Here is a 27,466-nt window from a genome sequence, read left to right as displayed (position 1 = left end):
TCCTGTTCCTGTAATCTGATCATGTGAAGCTTCCTGTTATCGACCTCTGCATTGATCCTGACCCTGCTGATTGTCTCCTGCTTGACCCCTGGCTTGACCTGACCATTCTTCTGCCTGATACTCTGTACCGCGCTGCCATTAGTTGCTGAACCCAGCTTGTGACCTTGACCATTCTCTGCCTGCTCCTCCGGTACCTCGCTGCCCGCACGTTGCTGACCTAACCTGCCCGACTACACCTTACGTTACCCTGATGATCCATCCATCCATCCTGCACGGATCTGTCCCTGTGACCAGGCCTGCCAGCCTCTTCACATCAGGCTCCATTTCCCGCACACCTCTGACGGTGCTCTCTACCACTGCCGGACGTACTCAGTGGTCGCAATGTGGTCTCAGTCTGCTCCAAGTCCATCCCCACCCTAGTGAATAAGCAGATTGGGACTTAGACCCCGCGCCCTGAGGAATTCCATGCTGTGGGTTGCTAGAGACTCTGCCACGCGGTGCTTGACAGATACACTGTGAAGATTCTGAGGAGAAGATACACATATAGATATAATGCATGACATTTTTTCTGGAGGATGAGTAAATATTGAGAACAGTGATCAGTGATGATTACACAGTAATTTGGGAGGATTACACAGTAATTTTGGAGCACACTATATAATTTGAAAAAGTGAGCAAATTATGTATTTTATTTATTGAATTAGTTAAGAACATACTGCACTATGTTTGTTTTTTATTTTGGGAGCATGGGTAGAAGAGTAGACAGAAGAGAAGAGGTGGAGAGGAGGATTTATTTGTATACAACGTTTGATTATCGGGTGAATCTGGTGAGAGTATAATGTGATCTCTTATCTCATATGGACTTTTGGATCACTATTGCGCTGGTTTAATACAGATAAATTGGTCTGCCCAAGGAGGCAGTTATATTCTCAGCCACAGGACTGGTTCTTTGGACCTTTGGCACTAGGGGCAATAAGAATATACATTGTTATATAAACCTGCCTGTTAGCGGTTTTTAAAAATGTTACTTCAAGACCATTTTAAAAGATCAAAATAAAGACATTAGAGTTAAGTTTTAGTCGGTTTCTAATAGTTTAGAAACACTCACTGTGTTATTACATTAGAGGTCTGAAAGCCTACCAATATTCTTGTGGAAAAAAGCAATGAATTTCTTCACAATGCTTACAGATACAGGGATGAATGATGGCTTTTTTTCAGAATATATAATTACTTCAGTGTGCATGATCTGGGCACAGGTTCACTTTAAGTACTCCTGGCCACAGAACAGACAATTATTGATGCTGATTTCCCTTTGAAAAGTTTCAGAATGTCCTTAGCAGGACATTTCAATTGTCTGCAGTGTAATTACTCATGATCTTAACTCCTCTGTGGCTTTTGTCCAACACTATTGATTGTGGCTTATCATCAGTCATCCAAATCAAATGCAACTACAAATACCAAGTGACAGTGGACAACTTCAAATGCCATAAACACTTTCACTTTGAAAGCTTAAAATGATGAATGCAAAGTTAATTTAAATAGCACCAGGGAAACTGTACAGTTACAGAGGTACTTTATATATATGTACTTATTTAAAATAACATGTAATGCATTGTAATACTGTATTCAAGTGGTGTCCTTGGAGTCAAACAATGTGGACCAACCCTCAACATGTGTGTATATAGATGTATATATACATTTATTTCCATATAACCTTGGCCTACCATTAGATAAGTGTGATATAGGATAAATGGAATTTGCTTATACAGTAGGATCTATTAAGTGCTGACTGGTGTAATTGTGAGACATTTTAATGCGGAAGCAGCAATAATTGAAGAGATGGAACACATTTGGCTGTAATTGTAATAAGCTCCATGGTTTATGCCCTATAGGGGTAGCATTTGATAAATCTTCTCTTTTAATTTGTGTATAAAGAACCTAGATATTTTTATGAATTTGTAATATTGTGTACATGCATGGGTTTATAATTGCAACACCTGAATAGTCCTGACATTTTTCACTCCAATGGCATCTATACTTAGATATTAAGGATGTGATGCTAGTCCAAATCTACAACACTCTGGGGGTTATTTACTAAAACGGGAGAGGTTTGTGGATTGTAAACTGTTGAAAACTTCAATCAAAAAGTATTTTGAAAAAATAAAGTGGGAGAGTGCAAAATCTGATGCAACTCTGCATAGAAACCAATCAGCTTCCAGGTTTTATTGCCAAAGCTTAATTGAACAAGCTGAAGTTAGAAGCTGATTGACTACCATGCACAGCTGCACCAGATTCTGAGTGCTCCAGTTATAGTAAATCTCCCCCTGTATATTTTGTTTTCATTCATGTTTATTGAATAAAAGAAAACAAAGATACAGTCGTACAATGTTGCTTGATACATAAGGTACAAAATACAGGAACCATAATGCCTTCCATTGCTATATCAATAATATAGTAGACATACTGTAATAACAGTGTTCCAAAAATGGGATGTGCAAGTTAAACACTACAATACCTCCCACTAGAGACCTCCCCTGTATGGAGTGTATACCTCAATATTGTACCATTAATGTCATGGGCCCAGTACCCACATTTAGTTGCCCAAGGCACCACATACGAAGCATGTCTCAACAGACCATAGAAAAATCAGAAAAAAGAAGAATAGGAGGAACATAGAAGAGGAGCCAGGCAATATGAAGAAGAACCACCCGACTTCCGTATGCTAAGACATATGCTAAGACAAAGGAGACTTTCACAAACTGCAAAAAATGCTGCATATTTAGTCAGCACGATGTCAGAAAGCAAAAAGGAATTGTAAGTGATATGTTGATGTGTATACAGTAAATATTATTCATTTATTATATTATTGATTTTTTAGAGAGACAATTATGGTGAGATTTCCAGCTTAATCAATATATTGTAGTGATGTAAAATCCTTGTGAGTAAATGCTATTAGTATATTATAACAATTACTTCGAACTGTTCAATATACCATGGTGATATATTGATAACTTCATATGGACCTTCATAAAATGTGGTATTAACTGATATGAGTTTATTTCATTTCGGTAACCAAAATGTGCAGTTGTCAAACAAACCAAAGGCCAAATGGTTTGGAGAATTTGTTCTGTGTAGTGTTTTTGGTTTATGAGAGTTTAAGTGTTTCCCAACCATGAGTTTATATGGTTGGTGGTGAAATGGAAAGAGGACATTGTGTTCATGTACGATTTTCTTATTGTGTGTACAGGCCTTTAAAGTTTCTTGGTAATGTCTCATCTACGGCTTGTAATGTTTTTCTTTCTGTCTACGGAATTCACTCTTCATAATGGGGCTTTTTGATGTACAGTGTTTATGGGTTTTTTTGATTTATAGTCACTATGCACTTTACATGCACTGACATCATTATATGTATACCCAACTCAGAGTGTTTAGGGACAATGTATGTAACCACTAAAGTGTACTTTGCACATTTATTAGATTTAGTACAACCTACTGAAACTTTCAAATGCTTATTTAAGCTTGAGAAGGAAATCATGCCTGATAAAATCAAATCATCACTTCTTGATTCAGCTATTTAAGTTCAGTGTTTGTTTGAAATTATCTTAAACGGCTATACATTTAATACATTTATTTTTAAAAATATTTATTAATCTGAATTCCTATTTTTTTCATTCAAGATGACTGCAACTCATGTGATACCTTACAAACCTGTGTATGTGTTCTTTGCTACAATGCCCAGAAAAGCATAAGTAATGAAATCACTGTATAGCTTTCTTTGGAAATGAACATTATTGTGTTATAAAAAACTTTATGCATTAATCAGTGAAAAAAAATCAAGTGATTTTGGAGTTTTTGGGTTTTTTTTCTGCGTGTAGAGGCAGTTCAATGTTATCCTATGTGTCCATGCACATTGGGACATTTCGAGGCATATTTTAAGCTCAGCATTTCAAGGCAGGAAAAAAAAACCTTCAGGATTCTGTTTTTGAGAGGAGTTTTTTCTGAATGTGCCTAAACATCACTAAATGTGCCTAAACACGTGCAAAAGTGCTGTATATGAGCATATTTTTTTGCCAAGGGAACTGGTGTTTTTTTTTGTGCACAGTGTGCATTGACCAGGGGTGGACTGACCATTTGGAAACACGGGCACTGCCCGAGGGCCAGGGGTCAGTAGGGGGCCCCATGAGATGCCCGTGGTACCTTTTTCATAGGCTTTTTTGAGTTTGGGCAAGGACACAGGGGCCACATGAGCCCCTATTGCCCGGGGGCCCCATGTGTTGCCAGTCCGCCACTGGCATGGACCCTTCATATATGCATGCAAATTTGTTCAATCTGCACATAACAGTATAGAGTAAGTACGGTAGTTCACACTAGAATGGCCTGAATTCACGAACTGCGTGATTCTTCCCAATCTCGCAGATTGGTATAGAAATATTTGATAAATCAATACATGATAGTATTAGCAATTTTTCCATTTAATCATCTGCAGTAATAAACAGTATAATCGGCTGGTATCATTGGATAGTAAAGGAAATCGACCTGAGAAGATATGTAATCTCCAATACTACTTTGAACATGAAAATTGATACAAATCAAAACATTATACACAGCTAGGAATATATGCTATGTACCAGACAAACCAAATGTAAACCAGCAGCTGGAAATATGCTTTGCCTGGTGCATTTTCTAAGCCATGCTTACCATGCAGGAGGGGATGATTTTAAGAGCTACATGACCAGCATGGCCAGCTAACTACCTAGCACAGGTGTCAAACTGGCAGCCCTCCAGCTGTTGCCAAACTGCAAATCCCATGAAGCATTGCAAGATTGGCAGTTGAGGTATGATGAGACTTGTAGTTTCGAACAGCTGGAGGGCTGTCAGTTTGACATCCCTGAGTCCTAAGGAATAACAGCACTATGTGAAGGCATGGGAATGGATACAGCAGAAATAATGTATGCATTCTGTATACCTTTAGTAAATTTTAATCAGGGGTTACCAGTTTAAAATCAAGCCATGACATTGCTCTCCCTATACTGGCTTATGCTGAGAGTAAAAAATATGTTTCAGCAGTCCATTCATATACTCAACCTCCTTGTCTGACATCTATTGGTAATCCTGGAGTTTGGATCAAAGAACTGTGGGATAGGAAAATCAATCTTCAGGAAAGCTTGTAGCCAAGTATGCAAAAATATTAAATAAGGATTGTGGAAGCATGTTTACTGGTGCAGTTCAACTAGCAAAGATGGTGTGCAAAATGCTGTAACTCTTAAGATATGACTTCAGTAGATGTTGGCTGCTGTAGCCTACTGCTCTTTGTACTTCACTTTCAGCACTGCATCACTGAGCAAGGTGAAGAGAGATTCAATTATAAAAAAAATGTGTGTGGTTCTTGTGAATTAGATTTCATCTTTAATTTTCCTAGAGCAAATTTGATGACAAAAGCTGGAATTCAATTGGTTGCTATGTGTAATAGCTTTATCTATATTTCCTCATTTTTATAACTCAGCATATTAATTTTCTTTTGATGGCTTTGCATTTGCTGGTTGCAGTAGGCATTTACATGAACCTGTCAGTGTACTAAGCTATAAAGCAGTGCAGATACACATCCCTGAGATCAAAAACAGCCCTCTGATTATTTTGCAATGCCACTCTTAAGCAGTACCCATATCAGCTATCAGAATGCAGCTTTTACTGGTTTAACTTGGTAGAGTGAATTATGTTTGGATACCTTTGCCCAAATAAGGTATCCAGTCCCGAAACACTGCCTTGCAGTAACTATGTAAACCTTCGCCTACCGGGCACTTGTACCCCCTTCCTTTGAATGACAATTGCGCGGTCATGCAACATTGTACCCATATGACATTTTTATCATTTTTTTTTCAAATAGAGTTTTCTTTTGGTGGTATTTAATTGCCACTGTGTGTTTTATTTTTTGCGTTATAAACACAAGAAGAAAAAAGAGTTTTTCTTTGTTTCTATTATAAAATTTTGCAAACAGGTAATTTTTATCCTTCACTGATGTGCATTGATGAGGCTGCACTAATAGTCAGCACTGATGGGCACTGATAGGCGGCACTGATGAGGTGGCACGGATAGGTAGCACTGATGGGTGCTGTTAGGCGGCACTGATGAGTTGGCATTGATGATGCTGCATTGCTATGCAGCAATGATTGGAACTTACAGGCGGCACTGATGGGCACTGATAGGCTGCACTGATGGGTGGCACTGACTAACAGCACTGACTGGTGGCACTGCTGGGCACTGATGGGTGGCACTGCTGGGCAACACTGATGGGTGGCACTGCTGGACAACACTGCTGGGCACAGGTAGGTGGCAATGCTGGGCACTGATGGGCACAGATGGGTGGCACTGCTTGGCACTGATCATCAGGGCACTGATCAGTGCCGATCTGTTTTCTGACAATTGCCGGTTATTGCCAGTACTTTCCTCACGCTGCATTTACCTGGTGATCTGCTGTGACATGGTAAAAGGCCGCTGTGATTGGCCTTTTACCACATCATGTGATTAGCTGTGTCCGTAGGACACAGCGATCATGGAGATCGCTGGGGGCGCGCCGCTGGGGGCTAATGGAAGGGCGCATTCTGGGAGGACGTCATATGATGCCCTCCCAGAACTGGACAACCGAGCTGTAGTCAAGTTGTTAAAGCCTTTTCGGACCCACATTGGAGATCCTTGGTGTGCAGATGACATTTCTCTATTTAGCCTCAGTTTGTTCTGCAGTTGCCATGGTGATTCACATGTGACCAGCTATAACAGCAGCCATTTGATGGCTTGACAGTTCAGGTGAGAGCACAAACAACTGTGACAGTTCATTCACAACATGACTTGAATGTAACTGTTTTGGGAAACTTAAATCCACGGGTTTTCTTCCACTTTAAAAGATCTACATATTCTTAATAAGAATTTTAAAACAAGCCATCACTAACTTCTTTAGGGTGCATGCACACAGCCATAAATAAATACAGCAACTAGTATGCAGGATCTTGCTGTCAAAAGCTGATAGCAAGGTCCTGCCTAAAAAAAAGGGAGGCCCGGAGTAAAGAAAATGAAGAAGACATGAACAAAGGGCCGGCATGACAGGGGCTAAAGGCTTTGAGAGAGGAGAGTCCTATTAGTTGATGGGGGATTTCTAAGCGGTGTTTAAGGTAGGAGTGGGTGGAGCCACAGGGGGTGGTCAGCCAGGGTGTGGCAGGGTGGCTTCAGTTGGAAGGAAGATTGCCAAGGAAAACTTCCCTCCCGCCCACCTGTGGTTTCATGGCTTGTTATGGTTGTGGTTGTGCCAGTTGGTGCTTCCGGGCAGCCTGTGGGGTGCAAGGTCCTCGTAGGTTACTGTGGGCACAAAATGGTACTTGGTAGGGACCCATTTGAGGTATGGCTCCCAGTTGTTCTGATGAGGGTATCTGCGGTGGTTGTCTCCCAGTGGTGGCCTATTTTAAGCAGGATGCAGGTATTTCTTTTCTTGATGCCTACTGAGACCTTGAAGTTTCAGTTATACTGTGTTTACATCATTTTAAAATGTTATTTATTGATGGGCCATTAAATCCAGCTTGTTGTCTGAGTGGTTACTTATGGTAAAAGGGAGAAGGTAATGGTTAGAGGGGACTGGGCACAAGCCATCTTTAGTCCCCTGGTCATGCTCTGTACCCTGAATGCATGTAATGTTTGAGCAATGTTTACATGTGTACAGTGTTACAGCGTAAATGGCCTGAAGGAAGCTGCTTTTAATGCAAAGCTGCTTTTTTGTGTGATATTATTCACTTTCAGCAGTCCTAAAAGATCACAACAAAACTCTAAAGTCAGTTTCAGTCAGTTTTTAAAGTGATACTAAATGCTTTCTTTAAAAAACAAAACAAACATGTCTACACTTACCTACTCTGTGTAATGGTTTTGCACAGGGCAGCCCTGACCCTCCTCTTTTTGGGTCCCCTGCCAGCGCTCCTGGCTCCTTCCTCCTGTCGGGTGCCCCCACAGCAAGTAGCTTGCTATGGGGGACCTAAATAGACACGTTTCCAAGCTGCTGCTCCGTATGCCTATTCACACACTGAGCCATGGCTTGGCTCCACCTCCTTCTTCTCATTGGCTGACTGGCTGTGATTGACAGCAGTGGGATCCAAGAGCTCCCACTGCTGTCTCAGCCAATTAGGGGAGAGGGGGTCCAGGGATAGAAGAGACTCCAGTGCACATTGCTGATACGAAAAGGGGCGTAGGTGAGTATTTGGGTGCTGGAGGGGATGCTGCACAGAAAAGTTTTTTTACCTTCATGCATAGAAAGATAAAAAAACCTTGAGCCACTTTAACAACTTGGAGGCCTCATTCACACCAAACTTGCAGAAAAACTGATGGAAACTGAAATGCAGATTTCACTTGCAGAGACATCAATTTACATCAGTTTTTATGCACATGTCAATGAGTTTTACACACATTGCAGATTCCTGCGCAGAACAAATATGCACATGATACTAGTGTTGTGGTGTGAACAGGGCATATAGAGAACAATTGATTTTGTTGTGCCTACCATGGTGTGAACAAGCCAACAACTGTTGTGTGTTTACATTAGAGGTCCAATAGCCTGCCAAGAACTGCTCATTGGCTTCATCTACATGGGTGCCAAGGGGGCAATAAAAACAGGTGGCTGAGCCTGAGTTCTACTGCCTCGACTGCACCCCTAAAAGATAACATACAGCTGAAGGAGGCCATTCACATGCTGCAACTCAAGCAAATTTAACTTGGCTTGTCAAGCACAACCTGTCAAACTGAACCAATGAAGTCAATTGAACTGTGCTGCAACAATTAGCCAAATGGTTGTGACATGGTAACACATCAAAATCTACATTCAGCAAAAAAAAGTCAAAAAGAAGCAGACATTCAGGAGGCGGCAGATGCCTGAAAGCCTCTATTCTTCTGCCCTCTGAAAAACTTAGCCTCAGAGAAAAAAGCTAAGATTTCACTGATTGTGTTGTTTTGAAAATTAATTTTCTCTATAGATACTGAAATGAGCATAGGCTTGTATTGTGCACTTGTAGAGTACTTTTACTGCTTCTGCACAATATGTATATGCTTTGATGCATGACCTGGGCACAGGTTAAAGAATATGTAAACCCAACATTTCTTATTCCTGATATATGCCTGCTGTATCATGTACTTGAAATCACTGATGTTCCTGTCATTTCCTCTGCTTTCCTATTGCAAACTGACCACACTAAGCAGGAGAACACACCCTGGTCAGTTTTCTAGCTGGGAATTCAACCTGCTCTCCTCCAATGGTCACATTTGTCCTGACATCCCCCCTGCAAGCCTTTCACTGGGAAGATCAGTGTGCAGCTGTTTCTCCTTCCCAGCTCTTATGCAGCTGAGAACAGTGGGTATGGGATCATAAAAGGCATGTAGAATGTTTTTATATCTATACACAAATGTATTGTCTTTCATTTTTATTTTAAACTGACTAGGTTACTTTACAAGGTGAGGGTTTACAATCACTTTAACTTTAAGCACAAGCACGTAAGAGATAGAACATTTGTTTTATCGTATAAGACCATAGAGACCTTAACAAATCTGATAAAGGCTAATAACTCTGCATTATTTATTTGTGTACCGCTTGTTTGTTCTTCAGTGTGTTAAAAATGTCCTTTACCATCTATGCACCCTGCTGTGGAACATTCAGTGATTTGTATGACAACAGCATAATTCAGGTGCCTATAGGCAGCCTTTGTTTATTACATGCCTTGCCTCACATAAGCTCATGCAGAATGCTCCACAGGCAGAGCATGCCCAGATCATTCATAAAATATGTATAAACGGTATTTTGCTGAAGGGCATATTAGTTTACATTTCCTAAGAAGTGGTAAGTAAATAGAATCGTAATCGGGAAATTGTACTAGTACTGGGTAATAATGAATATCTTTCTATCTATCTATCTATCTATCTATCTATCTATCTATCTATCTATCTATCTATCTATCTATCTATCTCTCTATCTATCCAGTAGCATAACTATTGTTCTTTGGGCCTCAAACATTTGAATCTTTTGGACCATCATAAGCTCCCCAAGCATGCTCCCATTCTTTCCCTACAGCACAGAGCATGATAAGCCCTTCAGACAGCATAAGAGTGTGTAGTGACTTAAAGTGGTTGTAAAGGTAAAAGGTTTTTTCACCTTACAGTGGTTGTAAACTCTTACATACACTATATTGCCAAAAGTATTGGGACGCCGCCTTTAAACGCACATGAACTTTAATGGCATCCCAGTCTTAGTCCATAGGGTTCAATATTGAGTTGGCCCACCCTTTGCAGCTAGAACAGCTTCAACTCTTCTGGGAAGGCTGTCCACAAGGTTTAGGAGTGTATCTATGGGAACGTTTTATCATTCTTCTAGAAGTGCTTTTGTGAGGTCAGGCCCTGATGTCGGGCGAGAAGGCCTGGTTTGCAGTCTCCACTGTAATTTATCCCAAAGGTGTTCTATTGGGTTGAGGTCAGGACTCTGTGCAGGCCAGGCAAGTTCCTCCACCCCAAACTCGCTCATCCATGTCTTTATGGACCTTGCTTTGTGCACTGGTGTGCAGTCATGTTGGAACAGGAAAGGGCCATCCCCAAACTGTTCCCACAAAGTTGGGGGCATGAAATTGTCCAAAGTGTCTTGGTATGCTGACACCTTAAGAGTTCTCTTTACTGGAACTAAGGGGCCAAGCCCAACCCCTGGAAAACAACCCCACACCATAATCCCCACTCCACGAAACTTTACAATTGGCACAATGCAGTCAGGCAAGTACCATTCTCCTGGCAACTGCCAAACCCAGACACGTCCATCGGAATGCCAGGAAGAGAAGCGTGATTCGTCACTCCAGAGAGTCCAGTGGTAGCGTGCTTTACACCACTGCACCTGACGCTTTGCATTGCACTTGGTGATGTAAGGCTTGGATGCAGCTGCTCGGCCATGGAAACCCATTCCATGAAGCTCTATGCAGTGTTGTGCTAATCTAAAGGCTACATGCAGTTTGGAGGTCTATAGCTATTGACTTCGAAGACAGTTGGGGACTTCTGCACATGCGCTGACCTCTCTCTGTCACTTTATGTGGCCTCTCACTTCGTGGCTGAGTTGCTGTTGTTCCCAGTTGCTTCAACTTTGTTATAATACCACTAGCAGTTGACGGTGGAGTATTTAGTAGCAAGGACATTTTACGGATGGACTTATTGCACAGGTGGTAACATATCATGGTACCATGCTTGAATTAACTGAGCTCCTGAGAGCGACCCATTCTTTCACAAATGTTTGTAGAAGCAGTCTGCATGCCCAGGTGCTTGATTTTATACACCTGTGGCCATGGAGGTGATTGGAACACCTGAATCCAATGATTTATAGGGGTGTCCCAATACTTTTGGCAATATAGTGTATGTCCACTCAGATGATATACAGAGATTAAACAAATCATTCTACATAAGCTGTACCTGTCTATCTGCGGTCTTCTCTTCATTACATCCCTTCAAAGTGCAGACTTTATAAAGCTTGTCTGAGCGTTCAGAAAAAGAGGGGTGGAGAGCTGAACTTGCACACTGCAGAGCACTGCGAGGATAGCTCTGAGATTGGAGGGAAGGGACAGGGTTATGGATTTCACACACCACCTTCTGTTACTCACAAGGAAAGGCAGACCTGATGAGGAAGTAGTCCCTCAGTTTTCCCATAAGGCTGCACCCACTGTCAGCATCATGGGTTGCTAGGAGGCTATCAACCAGTGACTGGTGGTGAGGAATAGTGGCGGCAAACATGCCATCCTGCTACAAAGCATACAAAGACAGGCACTCTGTCTATGTATGCCAAGTTAGAGATTACCTCCAGTTTCATTATCTACGAAGTATAGGTAAACCTTTATGAAACTGGTGCAGCCACTTAGTGATATCAGTGAATTTAGTGAAATTAGTGATACTATTAGGATATACCCCTGAATCTGTTGTAATCTGTTTCAGCAAAGCTACTGAAACTGGCAGCAAGGCTTTTGTGAATCTAGTGTAAGACCTCTTAAATGGCCATTCCACCAGAAAAGTGGGTGAAATGCTTTGTTACCCCCCCCCCTTTATGTTTTGATGCTTTATGTAATAAGCTGATCTGCACTGAAAATTCATTTGGACATTTAAAGGGGTATTAAATCCAAAACTAAAAATGTAATATATTGCTGCTTACCAATCATTAGATGTGGTGGTTGAATTAGTTTTTGTTCTTCAGGCTTTTGCCCTCTGTTTTCACCTGGTTATCTGGCTAGTAACACACCTCCTGTATTAGGGTGCCCACACAGGGGGCACAGCAGACAGCAGCATTGTCAGTCTGGGGGAGCGGAGTGCTAAATGTACTAGCAGATTTAAATACATTTTAATACATGTACAAATTAAAGCCAGACTCCAGCTTACACTTTATAATCTGTTACAGCAAACAGTTTTTTTTCCTTTTGGGTTTTACATTAATAAATAAAGCTGATCATTGTAAGCACCCTTGCCAGTGTTAAATAGTTTGTTCCATCCACATAAACTGATACATCTGGAAGATAGCTTGTTCTTTTGAAAAACAACAGACTTACTGGCGAACGTGGTGAGGTGAAAATAGAAGAAAGCCTAAAAAAATAAAACTAATACAGCCACCATGTCTAAGAACTGTCAAGATGGAATATAATAAATGTTTGCGTCTGGGTTTAATACTACTTTAAAGTGAAGTTATAAAATGTTAAAAGATAGATAAGCATGTTACACCTAAGTAGGGATGATGCTCTAATGCACATATAGCATGAGTTTGAGGCAATTCCTTCATCTGTACAAATAAGGTGGATGGAGGAATGCACCTCCCTCGCTGGGACAATGTATTCCAACAGCGGGACCCCATACTGTCATAATACCCTAATCAGTAGTTGCAGCCAAGTGGGTACAGCCACACACTGATTGAAATCTGCCTGGTCCCTGCTGAACCTGCCAAATTTTGATCAGTGTATGGCCAATTTAAAACTTTCATCACTGAAAGAATCAGTGACTGCCGCCTGTGTCCACCTCTTTCAGAACTATGGTCCTTAAGATTCATATAAATTTGGTATTTTTCTGCCATTTTCAATATACCGTAGGGAGCCATATTATAGATAAAAAAGAATACATCTTTGCTTCCCCCACTCTTGAATTTCTGTGACATTTTTACCATCCCAGAGAAATAATGATGATGTTGTTGAGTAATTACTTTTTTTTCCCTAAGATTGCATATATGATAACAGTCACTGGAAGTTTATGAAAGCAAAGCAACAATATGTGGAAATACCAAGGCACTTGCTGATGTTGGGCGTGAGGGGTTAAAGTTTTTCACAGATTCTATATGGTTAATTTCTAAGGAAGCATATTTCTTGGATATTTTCTATTTTCCCATTGGTCTGTACAGACAAAAAACATGTATATTATGACTACACAGCAATTAGAATTATGCTTTATATACAACCAATGCCAAAGTTTGACAGTGTTCATAAAATGATACAAGACATCATTGAAATTAGTTTAGTCTTCTGTGATTTGTTAACATGATTTTAATGTTCTGTCTTCTACTCTTGACATAATCACTTAATAGAGATAAAGATGCAACCGTGGTTATACTCAAGAAGGCAAGAAATCTAGTTGACAAATAAAGGAGATCATAAAATAAGAAAAAAACAAATATTAAAGAGAGTTGTTTAAAGTAAACAAATTATGACTATGTGGTAGTCTCTGTTTATAGAACTTGGATTAGAGTTACTCCGATGATTAAACTCATTTACTAGGAGATTTAACCAACTGTTGACTATCATCCTATTAGTAGCATTCTGATCCCAGTGCACCAAATGAGGTGAATGCAAACATGTGGTTAAAATTGCCATTAGATTTAGACGCTTGTATAGCCCTTGAGTATCTTATTTTTAAGTTTTATTTTTTTTATACCAGAAAAGTAAGCTATCGCAGACGTAAACAGTGCTGAACGAAGATCCTTGAATTGGTTCCCTTGACAATTCACCCATGTGATCTAGTTCATGGCATAAATATACACTCATTTTCCCATTATGGGCTTTACTGTGGTGAAAATGTTTTTTTTTCTTTTGGAAAAAATGTACTGTATTCTACTGCGTTCCCATGTGCATTTCACCTTTGTTTATCCAAATACACATCTATAAACATGTCAAAATATAAATACGATATATATATATATATATATATATATATACATTTTAATATATTATTATATATTATAGTTATATATATTTTATTTTTACAATTTAGCTGCAATATCACAATTAGCTTTTTAAAGGGGCGACCATAGAGAAACATAGTTAGCAAGAATTTTTTCTTCATGATCCAACTGAACATAGAGGACAATGTTATGCACTGATTTGCATGTTCATGAGGGAAATAAGTATTTGATCCCCTATCATTCAGCAGGATTTCTGGCTACCAGGTGTCTTTCATATAGGTAACAAGCTGAGATTAGAAGCAGTCTCTTAAAGGGAGTGCTGCTAATCTCATTTTGTTACCTGTATAAAAGACACTTGTCCACAGGAGCAATCAAACAATCAGATTCCAAACTCTCCACAATAGCAAAGACCAAAGAGCTGTCCAAGGATGTCAGGGACAAGACTGTAGACCTACACAAAGCTGGACTGGGCTACCAAGCTATCGCCAAGCAGCTTGGTAAGAAGGTGACAACAGTTGGTGCAATCATTTGCAAATGGAAGAAACACAAAACATCTGTCAGTCTCCCTAGGTCTGGTGCACCATGCAAGATCTCACCTCGTGGAGTGTCAATGATCATGAGAACAGTGAGGAATCATCCCAGAACTACACGTGAGGATCTTGTCAATGATCTCCAGGCAGCTGAGACCATAGTCACCAAATAAACAATTGGTAATACACTACGCCGACAAGGATTGAAATTCTGCAGTGCCCGCAAGGCCCCTCTTCTCAAGAAAGCACATGTTCAGGCCCATCTGAAGTTGAAAGTGTTGTGGTCAGATGAGACCAAAATCTAGCTCTTTGGCATCAACTCAACTTGCCGTGTTTGGAGGAGGAGGAATGCTGCCTATGACCCCAAGAACACCATCCCAACTGTCAAAAATGGTGGTGGAAACATTCTGCTTTGGGGGTGTTTTTGTGCTAAGGGGACAGGACAACTGTACCGCATCAAAAGGACGATGGTCGGGGCAATGTACCATAAAATCTTGGGTGAGAACCTTCTTCCCTCAGCCAGGGCATTGAAAATGGGTTGTGGATGGGTGTTCCAGCATAACAATGACTCAAAACACACGACCAAGGCAACAAAGGAGTGGCTCAAGAAGAAGCACATTATGGTCCTGGAGTGGCCTAGCCAGACATTATTCCGTTTGAAAATCTGTGGAGGGAGCTGAAAGTTTGAGTTGCCAAATGTCAGCCACCAAACCTTAATGACTTGGAGAGGATCTGCCAAGAGGAGTGGACCAAAATCCCTCCTGAGATGTGTGCAAACCTGGTGGTCAACTACAGGAAACATCTGACCTCTGTGATTGCCAACAAGGGATTTGCCAGCAAGTACTAAGTCATGTTTTGTGAAGGGGATCAAATATTTATTTCCCTCCTGAACATGCAAATCAGTGCATAATTTGTTAGACATGCATTTCTTTTGAATTTTTTGTTGCTATTCTGTCTCTCAGTGTTACAATACACCTACCATTCGATTTCTAGACTGATCATTTCTTTGTGAGTGGGCAAACATTCAAAATCAGCAGAGGATCAAATACCTATTTCCTTCACTGTATATATATATTAAAAACAGCTCCGTTCTTACGTTGTCAATGGTTGTTAAGACAGCAACAGGTGCAAGCGCTTGCTCGGTACTTAGCAACCAGTAATGTCACTGATACCATTAATTTAAAGGATAAGTTCACCTTTTGGACAAAAATAATAAGTGCACTTTTTTGGCAGGTAAAAAAATTTGTATTTATTATTTTTGTCCTAATGAGCTTGGAAAGCATTGCACCAGTGATCAGTAGATTGCTGATGCCATACAGGTCTCCTGCAGATCTGTCAGATTATCTGTTTTCCATACGGGATATACTAGCAAGCAGATATTCTGACAGGAAGCTTCAACGAACTAACACAGCGCTCCACAGCATCATGGTAGTTCATTGAAAACTACAAGCCGACAGCTGCTAAGGCTGCCAGGACTCGCAGTTCATTCATTCAAGTCTGTGAATGAATGACGTGGCCCTGTGTGTGAGCCCTGCACAGCCGCACCGTTTTCAAATCTGACAGATAGTATGGGGAGACTTCTCCCCCTACTTTCTGTCAGAGGGAGGTTGGGAGTCGGGCACGGCTGTAGCTATGGGAACGTGTTACATGTTCCACATGAAGAACGGGAGGAACATGTAACATGTTCCAAAGGTGAACTAATCCTTTAATTTTTTTACATCAAGTGGACAAAGCAATCGTGGGAGCAGCATGCTGCATACCCCTTAGCTGGATGATGTACATGTATGTGATCCAGCCTGCTCATTCCTGTACTGTGGGCAGCCAGCAACTGTTTAAAAAAATAGTGTGGGTTTCCCTCATAATTCATACCAGGCCCTTCAGGTCTGGTATGAATTTTACTGGGGACCCCACACAAAAAATAAATCCCAGACCCTCATCGAGAATGTATTCTTTATCATTTATACCAGACTCTTATCTAGGATAAGGGTCTGGTGTGGATAAAGGAAATTAAAAGCAGCTTTATTTACAAACAGAAGTAATGGTTTACTTTAAACATTTTTAAAATCGCTGCTCCCTGTCAAATGTAATTTTTAGTTTTTGCTTTGGTACATATTTAAAAATGTGCTAAATTTGTCTCAAACTGAACCTAGGTACATTCAGCTTATCCCTAGCTACAGTCCATTAACTTTCCTGACTGTACTTTCCCCAGCAAATATGTGGAAAATGACAGAGGACTGGATGATTTGCTTCATGCTTTATCAGAAGACTGATTAGTCTTTTTTTTTTTTTTTTGCTTGACTGATTCTTCAGGAAAAAGACTGTATCATTGCAAAAAAAAAAAGATGTAAAAAGTGAGAGTTGGGATGTAATGTTTTATTTTCATTACTACTAATTGTCCTTCCATTTAAATAAAGTGATGAATAATTACAGTCAATAGTTTCCTCCACTTTAACTGGCCGGACACTGTGCAAATTTTGTCAGGTTTCTGAGAAACGAATCAAACTTTGCTCAGCGGGTGACCCTGCTGGCACCATATCATTTAACAAAATTTGATCATTTGATTGACTTTTGTCTGCTGAAAAAAATTAGATTGAACAGTGGCAGCATCCAGTCAGATACAGCCACTGTTCTGGTATTCACAATGTATTTTAAAGCAGTAGTAAACCGCAGGAAAGAGAAAAAAAAGTCCCATGCAAGGTAATGTCCTAATGTGCTCGCATGCACCGCATACTAGCACATTATGTAAATCTTACCTTAAAACGAAGCCCTCCAGTGGCACGCTGTCACTGCTGTAGAGGCTTCCATCTTCACCTGTCTTCGTTCTGGGTTTGCGAGCTCCTGCTGTAAGACAGGCTGGACAGCGATGACGTCACTCCCTTGCATACGCGTGGGAGTCCTGGGCCATGGCACACAGCTCTGAAGGAACGGCACGGATATGCCATTCCTTCAGAGCGCATGCCCTGGCTTAAAAAAAGAGAGAATATCTCCTAAACAGTGAACGTTTAGGATATATTCATTTTCCCTACAGGTACACTTTATTATAAGCTTACCTGTAGCTAAAATTTAGAAAAAAGAGTTTACCACTTTAACAAGAGTATCAGCAGAACTGTTCTACATACACTAGGCACCAGAGACTGAGCAAAATATGTTCATGTGTTGTCAAGAAATGCACATATACTTTAAGTTTAGTCTCAATTATGTGCAAGTTAACCTTAAACCTTTACTTTATTTTATAATAGGTACATTTTTCTAGTTAGCCATTTCTAGGCAACTAGAGGATGTCTAAAAATTATATAATCATTGTTGTGATGCGAAGGCCCAACACAGGTTAATCATGGAAGTGGGTGGATGGTATCTCCTAGCCTCCTCACTGTACTCTTGTCCAGGCCACAAATATGCAGTTTATATTTACAGTATTTATAATCTTTAGAAATACCAGAGCACTTAATACTGCAGTTAGAAATCTGCACTTTGAAAAAACACAGTATATTACTCTAAGTCTTACAAGTGCAGCACAACCCCCTTAGGGGCCGCTGGATTTGAATTGGTACCCCCATGCTCTGCACGGCCAGGCAACACACATTTGCCACACTTTGCACATTGGAGTCAGAAAACAGTCCTTGATCTTGGTTTTGTGATTTTATTAAGGGGTCAAACTCGGATAGAGTCTAGGGTTATATAGCATGCCCAGGGAACTGTATAACTTGAGGACAACTCTTTAGCAACTATGTACAAAAATGTGAATTAGCAACAGTCTCTCTTTAAGGAGCACTAAAACCCTTCGGTGTATCTCCTCAGACCCTAGATGATTCCTCCTCTTCACCCAGTTGCACTGAGGGTATTCCCTGGGCAAGGGGACCCAGAATCTCTCAATTAAAAAGTCCTGATGAGAAACTGTTTTGGTCTTGCACCTGACCATCCTTTCCCCTTATCTGGCCAAGGGGTGTAAAAGTACTCACACTGTTCTCTCCTGTTAGCTTAGTGAGGTGGTGGCTGCCTTCAGGCCTTACGCTGTAATGGCACCTTTCCTGTTACACAGGCTGTCCTCCGCAGGAGACATTGAGGCAGTGGAGATCTTCTTCTCCAGTGACCTGCCTGTAGGTAGGCTCCTATCTCTGGGGCCCCCTCCCAGGCTCCTCACACCAACCTTCTTCATTCCTTCTTCCACCTGACACTGAACACTATTCACCAGGCTCTCTGATATTTGATGGTTGCCATGGTCATCATGCCCAGCCTCCTGCCAGGGGATTGGCCAAGGTCCCTCAAACATGCTCTGATCTAGGTCTCCTCCTCTCCTCTCCCCTGCTCCAGAAAGCTAGCAGGTTTCTGGAAAGGTGGGAGTGCTCCAGAAGCCCTGACCTCTTAGAGCTTCCCAGCCTCTCCTGAGGCAACCTCACTACCTCACTCCTAGGCTGACTCATCCCCAGGCTGCTACTCAGGCTCTATCTAAAAAAAAAAGAAAAGAACAAACATCCTATCTAGCTATCCTGGCATTACACAAGAATTATTCTTTTATGTTTGTTTACAGTGAGCTGTACCTGATGGAACCTGTATTAAGAAATAAAATGCCTATTGTGCACCCAAGAAACACCCCCAGACTTTGTAACACTCCAGGAATACCTCATTGCTACCACTACAAGAAGGAAAGGGGACTTTTGAAAAAAAATTTATATTGTTATGCATTGTAAAAATGCGTTACCCAGATAATCTTTTATGAAGTCTTATTTGTATGAATAGGGCAGAAATTTGTGTAATGCTTTAAAATTCCCATAGTTGGGGCAATTACTTGGGTTTATCATAAAAACATGACTTACTGATTAGTCTTTTTACAGAAATCCATTAGCACACATTTCCCAGGGAGCATTGCATAAAGTCTCTCTACTAGAACTTTGTAATCCACTGAAGAAAGTTCTGAGACTAGTACTCAAATTGCTACCTCCCCCCCCAAATCCAAAAATTTTCTACATATACATTCTCCTTTCACTACACAGTCAATTAGAATATCATATGACAGTTTTCATTTTGTACATATAATTTACCTGTTGATGCCACCAATGATTGTAAATCCTTTTACTTCTATAGTGATATTTCCAAATATAACACAGCCCCATTATTGGCCCTTCGGCAATATTTTCTCACTCCTGTCAGTGGTGCTGGTAACCATTGCCCTAGTGGTGTTATTGGCCATAGAAATATTGCTCACGCTGCCTGCAGGGTCACTGCACTGCAATGTCAATAGACCAGCTCACTGCCTGGAGAAGAATAGGCCTGAGCCAGGTATTGACGGTCAAATAACCACAACAACACCAAGTGCACTGATGTTTAAAGGCAGATCTTTTTAAAAATATGATGGTTTAATGCAAAGGGATGTCCTTGCAGCAATCTTCTTTATGTTTATGTATGCCTGGGCTCTCTCTCTCTCTCTCTCTTTCTTTATTTCTTTCTCTGTCTCGCTGCATTTCTGTTTTGTAACAATCATTTTTGCTTTATAGCATTTTAATGTTTGACATGAAATTGATATTTAACCATTTTTTTTAATTTAGTTGAACTGGTTTTCATCTCAACATGCAGCTCCTTCTGCTCTGCTTGCTAGACAAGTCACAAGGAATCATCACGAGCTAGAAGCTAGTGGTATTTTAAGGAATGATAACCATTGCAATAATCTTTGTGTATTGACTTTTACAAAATCATTAATTTAACATGCATGGTGTGAATTCTGCTGATCCCTTCACTAAAACCCCAAGTGCATTGAAAACAATCTCAATCATAAAATTTAGAGAATAACATACAGGAATGGGTATTATACAGTAATTGTACTTCCAGATGATTTATGTCTTAGTAAATTAACTCTATTGCATTCTGTTTTATGTCACTGAGCTATGAGCTGCTTTATGCAAAGTTGTATTGTTGAATTTGAAGCACCCTCCTTGCGTAGCTTCTGGGCAAATATAGCTTTGACTCCTTTTGTAATCAGGGAGCAGTATATTATTGGTCTGGCCTGTTCGGGGCCTCACAGGCTAGGCATTTTTCCCCTTGCCTCTGGAAAAAACTTCCAGAACTTAGAGATGCAGATTCAAATTGACCCGCCCAAATATTTATTGGGTTCCAACCAATCCCTGAGGAGGAAATCTCCAGAAGGGGGCTGGAATGTAGGTAAATAGTCTGGGACACTGAGGAGCAGGGTTCCTTCTCACCAGAAGGGTTCCAGAGGTGCAGGGGCTGCAGCCTCTAGGCAACCCATGAACTCTACTACTGCTCCAGCAGCTTCAGAGGTGCCAGGAGGCAGGACTTTGCTCAGAGTTTATGGTAGAACCACACCACAAAAGATCTGGTCCGGAGAGGCACCATCTCGCTCACTGGGTAGTGTCCAGAGGAAGCTGGAAGGCAGAATCTGTCCTAGAGACTTGTGATTAAGAACCTTAAGTTGATACCTCAGAAGCTACACTGCGTACTGACAATTGTGTATTGACTGCCTGTGGTCTTCAGCTGTGGGGTTTCTGACTGTTCACCATTAGCTGTTACTGCTACTAGAAGAGACTGTCACAACTAGCTACTACTGAGAATTTTAAGGTATCCCATCCCTTAACCACATCCCCTAACCCCATCCCCTTTCCTGTTAAAAGTTCGATCAAGCAATAAACCTTAAAACAACATTCCCCTAAACTGTTTATTGGAACCAGTATAAATGGATTGCTGCTTGTGTGGATAGGCAGCCTCTGCACTTATTGGGGATGTACCAGTTAATATCATCAGCAGCACCTGCAGGGGTTGCACTACAAATTCAATGGAAACAAAGAAAGAAAAACAAAATACAAAAGAGGGTGTATTTCATAACAAAGGTTACATGGAGAGAAAAGATGTAGATATGACAGACCTGCATATTTTTAGAAATATAACCAGAGGGCTGATAACACATGCAGATTAAATGGTACATGCTGAACCTAAATAGTAACTTCTTTCCACATCAGACTAAGGCAGGCCATGGATTGCAGGAATGAAATTAGCACAATTCCCCCATCAACACAGATGGTGCTGACAGGGGAATCCCTCCTGCCAAGAAATTGTCTGTGATTATAGCTAGCGACAATCACAAGTGAATCCAGCAGGCTGGTTGTACCCAAGTTGATTGATCAATCAACTTTGTACATTCAGCCTGCCCACACATGGTTTGAATCTTGGCTGGTTCTTGCTCTCGACCGTCTATGGCAGGGGTCTGCAACCTTTAAGACATAAAGAGCCACTTGGACCCGTTTCCGAGAGGGAAAAAAAGACTGGGAGCCGCAAAACCATTGCAACATTTAAAACAAATCCGACACTGCATATATTGCAAAAAGCGCTCTGGTCATGAAGGGGGTTTAAGGGCCCAGTAAGCAAAGGGTTAATCAGGGCCACAGTGTATCGTCATAATCACAATCATAGCCTTAGGTCAGTGGTGGGCAACCTTTTTTTTCAACTGAGCCAAATCTCGCCAAAACCACGATTGAAATTTATTTTGAGAGAAACATTTTTAAAACTGAAAATACATCCCCCATATAGTAATTCATCCCCCATATAGTAATTCATCCCCCATAGTAATTCATCCCCCATAGTAATTCATCCCCCATAGTAATTCATCCCCCCTATAGTAATTCATCCCCCATAGTAATTCATCCCCCATATAGTAATTCATCCCCCATAGTAATTAATCCCCCATATAGTAATTCATACCCCATATAGTAATTCATCCCCCCTATAGTAATTCATCCCCCCTATAATCATTCATCCCCCATATAGTAATTCATCCCCCATAGTAATTCATCCCCCATATAGTAATTCATCCCCCATAGTAATTCATCCCCCATATAGTAATTCATCCCCCCTATAGTAATTCATTCCCCATATTGTGTCAATTCACTTACCTTTGCTCCGCGCGTTCCTCTCGCTGTGTTCCCGCGCCGTTCTGGTCTTCAGGGCGGACTGTGAGAGGAGAGGAGTTCGTCACGCTGCCCCGCCTACATCCTGACAGCCAATGTTTGCCAGCGGGCGCCCGGCACACAGAAGAGCTGCATTAAAAGAGCCGCGGCTTGCCGACCCTATTGCCTGTCACCTGGTGGGCAGTGAGCCGCAGGAAAGGTGAAAAAGAGCCGCATGCGGCTCCGGAGCCGCGGGTTGCCGACACCCGGTCTATGGCCTGCCTTAGGGGTTGATTTACTAAAACCACAGAGAGCAAAATCTAGTGCAGCTCTGTATAGAAAATCAGCTTCCATTTTTTTTTTGGTCAAAGCTTAACTGAACACGCTAAAGTTAGAAACTGGCCCTCCTAATCAGGATTCAGAGTGGAAAGGACATTGGGAAACCAGCAGCTACTTCTTTATACCAGATAATGTTAATCACATTCTATGCCCATGTTCAGTTCTGTGTGATGGTCTTCTGTGGTCTCACCAGGCTAAGAGAGTGGTGGAGAGAGATTGACTCGTTTGGAGCATCTTTTCTTGGAGAAGAGCTTCATTGTCTAACAAAGCGATGTTTGCTGTTCTATTCATTTAGTCAGCAATTGTGTTTGGTGAGTGTGCATTTATCTTTAAGGTGGAGGTCAAGCACTATCCAAGTCACTATATGAAGAAATGTTACAGAGAAGACTGTCCTTAAATATTTTGATATTGCTGGACTGTTTATTCCTTTTTTGGTTAACACACTTGTCACAGGTGTTGTTGTTTATTTTTTGTTGTTTTATTAACGCTGCAAACAATTGTATTTACGTATTATTTTGTTTTTTTTGTGTATGGACACTTTTTGCTAGCAGCTTATCTATATTACTGCTGACACTTTTTAATATTTTTATTGAGTACTGTCCATGATACTTTTTTATCAGTACTCAATTGTTTCTATCGCAAATGCACTAATACGGCTACAATCACTTCAAGTAATATTTTTATAGGTGGAGTTAGAAGCTGATTGGCTGTCATGCAAAGCTGCACCAGATTTTGCACTCTTCAGTTTTAGTAAATCAACCACTTATAATTCCTTGCACACACTAAGGTTTTGATTCCATTACTGAAAAGTTGATTTATTAGACTGTGCTATTTTATGATAGTTACTATAAGTTTATTTTTACATTCTCTGTTTGAAATGTTTTTTTTTTTAAACAATGCAAATAGAAGTGATGCTGTACAACGAGTCAACTTTCATTAGTTTCCAGTAGCCAATGCCAATGAAACTTACTTTGCTATATTAAAAGGAACAAGTAGACTAATCTTGATTGCTTTGTTATGCAAATGTCTACCCCAGCTTCTATAACACTGTTCAACAAATTTTTATTTTTTTGCCAGTTTTGGAAACAAAAGGATGCATTTCTTAATGAATTTCACATTCTGAGTTCAAATATAACAATGAAATTTGTCAATTGGCTCTAGTTTTTCTGTAAACGGAAAGTTTTCTACTATAGGCGTAATGACTACATAATGCACAATAATTATATAGATAGATGTCTTTCCACAAATATAAAGCAAGTGATATTGACTACATAACAAAGCCTAAATGGCATAATATATTGCATAGGATTACCAAGAAAAATTATAGCCATAAGCTAAGTTGAATCATTTTAATACTTAGGATTCTCACTAGTTTTGTCTTCAGTTTGTGTCGGTTTTGCTTCTCTTAGCTTTTCTCTTGTATTCGAGGAAAGGGCTATCTCTTACAACTGCACGTGACTACACGCTTCAGGTTCTTCCTCACTTGACTCAACCACGAAGGATTCTGGTGCTTTAGGAATTGGTAGCCCCTCTCTATGAGGAACTGGACGTATTGCCGATGGAATATTTGGATAGTGCACAGATAACTTTTTCTTCTTATTTAGCCCTTTTACAATTGGAATCACCATACAAAAGTAACAATTACTAACATGATCTGTTGGCTCTCTCCAAATCATTGGCACAGCGAAAGGCATAGATGCCTTTTTTCCATTCAACCATTGCTCCAGTGCTGTCCCACAAGAATTGCAGCATATATGTGGTGCCCAGCTCTTGTCCTGGTCTCCTATCTTGCAGCCAAAATACAAGTTGTAGGCTTTCTTAATCATTCCTGTTATCCTCCTTTTTTGTGAGATAAAAGTTATTTCACCGCAGATATAGCAGAAATTATCTGCTTTATTCACACAAGTTCGAGGCATTACTGAGTAGCCTATATAAGCATAAAACGAAATGTAAAGACGCTGTCGAACTACAATCAGCTACAGATAATGCAGCTTTTATACAGTGAAGTGATGCAATTAAAGGCTAATATTGCATCATCTCAGTATACATGCAATTTTCTATTGGTCACCAGTATCAATTGCGCAATATGCAGCTGCAGTTGCATCATAATTTTGAATGGCTTACGTCATTAGATGGGTGAATATATCATGGAAACTAGAGCCAATCAACATTTTTTAGGGTCATTTTAGTTTTCAGCACCCCAAAATTATGTAAGATTAGCTAATTTTATGCCCAAAACTTTTTACCTGTTGAACAGTGTAATCAGTCATTGTTCTACCTCCTTGACCCTTTGCTGCTGGTCAACAAATACAAGGGATAGTCCCATTGGCCAACAGCTAATTACAGGGGATGGGGGAGCAGGAAGGATGCATTGTTTTTTGACAAGGCTGAGGCCTCATGGTATCTATGCCCCTCCCCTTTCTCCTTTTTATACATACTGGGTTTCTCTTCTACTTTTTAACTTTTTTCTTTTTTTCTTCTTATTTTAATTCATTTCCATTAATATTTAAGTAGTTATTTGACTTAGCAACTCACTGGGTAAATGGGTATATAGTTAGGTCATAATGTCAAAACCCATGGCTCAGATTGCTGGCTCTGTTTTTTTTCCCATTTTGGGAGAATGTTAGCTAAAGCTGTTGCTGTGGAGAAATTCTGGCTGCTGTTGTTAAGGGGATGTAAGTATTAGTACCTGGAAGATCGGTAAAATCTGACAGCCTATCCTTTATGTAGCCTAGTTTTCACCTGGACTCTTATCAGCAAGTACCCGCCCCCCCCCCCCCGCCCCCCCACCTATTTATTTTTGCTGGCCTAAATTTATTGGGGAAGGGGTTAATTTGACCACTTCCAAGTGGACAACTTGAATAACTGACATTTTTTTTCCTTTTTAATTAAAATTACATTTCAGTTTATTATTACACAATAAAAGGTCACACTGAGTTTAAGCCCTGTTCAGATTTGGGCATAGTGGAAATGTGGGTAGACACATGCATTTCTGCCCGGGTTACCGCAAACATGCTAAAAATGTGCTAAAATGCGACACACTTGCAGTGCCATTATTTCCTAATGGAACCTCAAACATGGTTAGCAGTTATACATCTTGTCGCTCAGATGTGCACAGGGCCTAAATCCATTACTAAGTGTTGTGTATTTATCTGCCTAACCTAATATTGAAGTGTTTTATTGGTTAAACCCCCCAAAACAAAACTTTATTATATTACAGCTTCCCAAATCATAAATGTAGTGGAACATTTTTTTTTTGTGCTTTTTTTTAGGTTTCTCTGTTGATCTGGCCATTAGGTCTGTTATTTCCCAATTTCCTTCAACAGACCAAGCTGTCCAGCAAAAATAGCAGTTAGAAGGTGGAGAGAAACCATTTAGCAATGACAGGGGTACTTTGTCTTTGATGTGTTAGTCCATCTAAATATGCCAGTGCATCTAACACTACCCTCACAACAGACTGACAATGCTGCTGTCCAAATTGCTCCTCCATTCAGAGCGGAGACACCTTATAGAAAGTGTGCTACTGGCTGGATCACCAGGTGAAACAAAAGGAATAAACACCAAGAAAGGAAACTAATGCAGCCACCACATTTAAGGAATTGTAAGCATCAATATATACATTTTTCATTTTGGGGTTTATTACAACTTTAAGAACTGTGCATTCAAGTCCATGCAACAAGAATCCTGACTGGTTGCTGCTGGCAACAAAATTTCTTTTTACTGTAGGCAACATTTCATACATTCGTCCAAAAAGTAGTGATGGCTATCACTTGGCAAAGATGATATTCAGTTAGCAATACTTTGGGGATCATTTACTAAAACTGCATGGTGCAAAATCTGGTGTAGATATGCATGGAAGCCAATCAGCTTCCAGGTTTTATTGTCAAAGCTTATATGAAAAAGCTGAAGTTAGAAACTGATTGGTTCCTATGCACAGTGACACCATATTCTAAGTAAATCTCCCCCAGTGTGTTTTCATACAATTCTGTTTGTTTACTTTTCTTTACAGCTTAATATCAGTGTTTGTGGTTAAATAAATTGACAGCAATGGCGATATATGACATTTTGCAGTGATTCCTTATATTCTATGAGTCAGACATTGCTTATCCTTTACTGTCAGTTTTATTGTCTGCAATAATGTTTAGGTAAATGTTTTATCAGATGTAAAGTTAAAATGAGCAATAGCACATGATAGAGCTTAGCTCTGAAAGTCACTCAGCAAATACAGCCCATGCTTGAAATACAGACTATTTTTATGGCTCTTAATAACCCATATTTCTTTTCATATTGGAATAAGCCAAGAAAAGGCTTGCTACTTCAACTTTATTTATTTCCATGGTGGAAGATCATATTAGGCCTAAACAGCAATAACGATACATTACACTGCAAAGTGAGAGCACAAGAAGGCACAGGGAATGCAAGGCACACAGAGCTTTTAGAATGTGTCCAGTGACAGACCATTTATCTCTCAGTCCGTTATCTTTGTTCTTTTCAGCCCTATAAATATGAGC

At 40.3% G+C, this 27,466-nt stretch overlaps 1 protein-coding gene across 1 annotated transcript in view; it reads right to left on the bottom strand.

The window, feature by feature from the left end:
- Positions 1 to 27,466, bottom strand: part of KCNMB2 (potassium calcium-activated channel subfamily M regulatory beta subunit 2) — a 577,176-nt gene that overhangs the window by 155,623 nt on the left and 394,087 nt on the right. The gene's annotated exons all lie outside the window — the stretch shown is intronic.

This window comes from Staurois parvus, unplaced genomic scaffold (assembly GCF_062004578.1).
Source record: "Staurois parvus isolate SC_StPar_1 unplaced genomic scaffold, SC_StPar_1.0 ptg000155l, whole genome shotgun sequence".
Classification (NCBI taxonomy): Eukaryota; Metazoa; Chordata; class Amphibia; order Anura; family Ranidae; genus Staurois; species Staurois parvus.
This window is presented reverse-complemented; position numbering and strand designations above follow the sequence as displayed.